The following is a 3,195-nucleotide window of genomic DNA, read 5'->3' on the forward strand; positions in this document are numbered from 1 at the left end:
GGCGTGGGAAGCGCTTGGCCTGCTCTCCGAGGGTTGCTGTGCTGGGAGTGCTCCAGGTCCACAGGATCTGTGTTGACAGCAGAGTGGGGGGCTAGGGGATGATGGTGGCAGCAGGAAGAGTCAGATTCTGGATGTGTTTTGAAGGGGAGTCAAAGGAGATTCGAGGCCTTTGGCCTGAGCATGGTGGGAAGGTCACCCCTGGAACCCCGTTTTGGACACATGAAGACTGAGGTGTCCCCCTCAGACGTGGTGTGGGCATCTCAGCAATTTAGGGGAAGGGTGCAGATGGGGACTTGAGGATCGTCAGGTGAGGGACGGGCATTGGCAGGCGGGCGGCGCCAGGCTGGCCATGGCAGGGACTGGCTCCCCAGCTCCTTCAACCCTGTGTGGCCAGGCTATGGTCCCTCTTGTACAGACTGGGAAACTGAGGCTCAGGGAGGTCATGCAGCCTGAGCAGAGCTCAAATCTTGAACCCAGAGCAGAGCGCAAACCTTGAACCCAGACCTTTCTGGGCCTGAGCGGGTTTCTGGCCTCCTTCCTGGCGGAGAAGGAGGAAGGGGTGTCCCCAAGCCCACCCATGCTGACCACTCCCCCAGGCCTTCCGTGTGGCCGAGGAGAAGCTGGGCATCCCAGCCCTGCTGGACGCTGAGGACATGGTGGCCCTGAAGGTGCCAGACCGGCTGAGCATCCTGACCTACGTGTCCCAGTACTATAACTACTTCCACGGACGCTCCCCCAGTGAGTCTCTGCATGACCTCTGCATGGCCTGCCCTCTCAGGCCTCCGCGACGCCCCCCGCCAGCTTAATAGCAGTTTTCAGCGCTGCCCGGCAGGGAAGGAAGCAGGCAGGGAGGCCCTTCTGGTGCCACATGTGCGGGGCTCCCTGAGCTGTGGCCTCCTCCCCGGGGGAGCAGGCCCCCCCCATGCTGCTGCAAGTGATGAGCACGGGTCCAGACCCTGCAGGCCCCACACCAGCTGTCCACCGAATGGATGCGCCCAGATCTTGCCTCTCCTTACACTCTTGGCCTCAGTTTGCCCATCTGCACCCCTCGAGCCTATGCCCACAACTCTTGCCTCAGGCAGCTTTGCAGACCCCGTGTGGGCTCCCTGGCCTGGCTCCAGAGGGCCCCCCACCCCGTTTGGTCCTGACATTTGGCCTTATAGACACCAGGCTGGCCCTAGTGGGGTGGGGCCTCCAGGCAGGGCAGGTGGGTTGGGGACAGGCCCAAGGACTTTATTCTGGCTGCTTTGTGCACCCCGAAGCTCAGCCACTTCCCCTCCCCCCCACATTCCTCATCCAGGCCTTAGAAATCCCCGGAATCACTCTGGGCACAGGACCAGCCCCGCCTTAATATTTCCACTTTGTGGAGAAACAGAAAAGTTCCACTTCCCTGACCCCACATTGGGGCTCTCAGAGCCGGAGGGGAGGGGTGTGTATGAGGTCAGGCCCCTGCTGGGAATGTGCGCCTGTGGCCGCTCCCAGCGGCCCCTCCCGTGTCCCCGGACAGCAGGAGCCGCCCCTCCCCATAGCCCTGGGCTCCTGCGGGGGACCCGGGCCAGGGGTGGCCCCAGATGCTTTCAGAGCCTGACCCTACTTGTCTCGTGCCAGTTGGGGGCATGGCTGGTATCAAGAGACCCCCGTCAGACTCCAATGAGGAACCGTCCGGGAAGAAGGCCCCATCCCAGCTGGCCAGGCCCTCACCCACTCCAGCCCAGGGGCAGCCACTGTCTCCAACCAGCACAGACCCCGCCGTCCAGTGGAAGGACAGAAGCTCAGGGGGCCTCCTGCTGAAGACCGTAAGCACCCTAGCCCCGCCTTCCCTCCGGCCTTGGGACCGAGTGTGACCCCTGCACCACCTGGGATGGGGGTCCCCTTGACTCCCAGGCACGGCCTCAGCCGCCGTTCATGAGTATCGGCTTCACGGGCTCCTTCAATTCTGCACGGTTCGGATAGGATCCCCATCGTACAGATAGGTAACTGAGGCCCAGGGAGGTGGTGCAGGCCGAGCAGAGCTGGGACCCTGAACCCAGACTTTTCTGGCCTCCTGCCCCTCCCTTCTGGGTGGACCAGGGGAGAATCCTGAGTGTGTCCTTCCCACCTGCTGGGGGCGTTAGGGTACCCCCACTTTCAGAGCGGGGGTGGAGACGGGTGATATGCTGGGGTCGGGCGCCCCCTGCTGGTCAGCGTGGGGAGCTAACCTTGGCCTGGCGTTAGGACTGCTGCCCCTCAGGTGGCCCCAGGAGCGCGGGTATCTGTCCCCAGTGCCCCCAGACCCCCGAGGTCAGGTCCCTGGCCCCTCTCCTGGGGCTGGGCTGCAGACCCTGAACTTGGAGTCCAGCCAGCCTGGGCACGGGCCCTCCTGGCTGCGCCTGGCAGGCTGCTCCCCTCGGGACCTCGGTTTCCTGGTCTGTAAAGGGGGATCTTTTTGCCCGCTGATGGGGCAGCTGTCAGGAGGGAGGCCTGTGGGGGGGCGGGGCTCAGAAATGTCAGCTGGCACCCTTCCCAAGGGCCAGGCCTCCGCGAGCAGCTCCGTCAGCAGCACCTGTGGGGTCTGCAGCAAGCACGTGCACCTCGTGCAGCGACACTTGGCTGACGGGAAGCTCTACCACCGGAGCTGCTTCAGGTGGGGCGTGTGTGTGTGTGCACCTGTGTGTGTGTGTGCACGTGTGTGTGTGCGTGCCCTTGTGCACGTTTGCAAGTATGCATGTGAGCCCGTGCACCCCTGTGTGCAAGTGCGTGTGCCTGTGTGTGTGCATGTGCACATGCCCGTGCGTGAGTGTGCACGTGTGTGTGCACCTCTGTGCACGTGCCCTTGTGCACGTTTGAGGTATGCAAGTGAGCCCGTGCACCCGTGTGCAAGTGCGTGTGCCTGTGTGTGCATGCATGTGCACATGCCCGTGCATGAGTGTGCACATGTGTGTGCATGTGCACATGTGTGCGTGTGCCCTTGTGCACGTTTGCAAGTATGCATGTGAGCCCGTGCACCCCTGTGTGCAAGTGCGTGTGCCTGTGTGTGTGCATGCATGTGCACATGCCCGTGCATGAGTGTGCACGTGTGTGTGCGTGTGCACGTGTGTGTGCGCGTGCCCTTGCGCACGTTTGCAAGTATGCATGTGAGCCCGTGCACCCCTGTGTGCAAGTGCGTGTGCCTGTGTGTGTGCATGCATGTGCACATGCCTGTGCATGAGTGTGCAC

The 3,195-nt window shown here is 63.0% G+C and overlaps 1 long non-coding RNA gene across 1 annotated transcript; it reads left to right on the forward strand.

Annotated features, from left to right (window-relative positions):
• Positions 1–50: 50 nt before the first annotated feature.
• LOC145718728 (uncharacterized) lies at positions 51–2,719 on the forward strand. The gene is made up of 3 exons (XR_014141989.1): positions 51–738; positions 1,609–1,796; positions 2,508–2,719. It is a non-coding gene; the product is annotated as an uncharacterized LOC145718728 (long non-coding RNA).
• The last annotated feature ends 476 nt before the right edge of the window (positions 2,720–3,195 follow it).

Source organism: Leptonychotes weddellii, unplaced genomic scaffold (genome assembly GCF_054177405.1).
Source record: "Leptonychotes weddellii isolate Sample4059 unplaced genomic scaffold, ASM5417740v2 HiC_scaffold_20727, whole genome shotgun sequence".
Taxonomy (NCBI): Eukaryota; Metazoa; Chordata; class Mammalia; order Carnivora; family Phocidae; genus Leptonychotes; species Leptonychotes weddellii.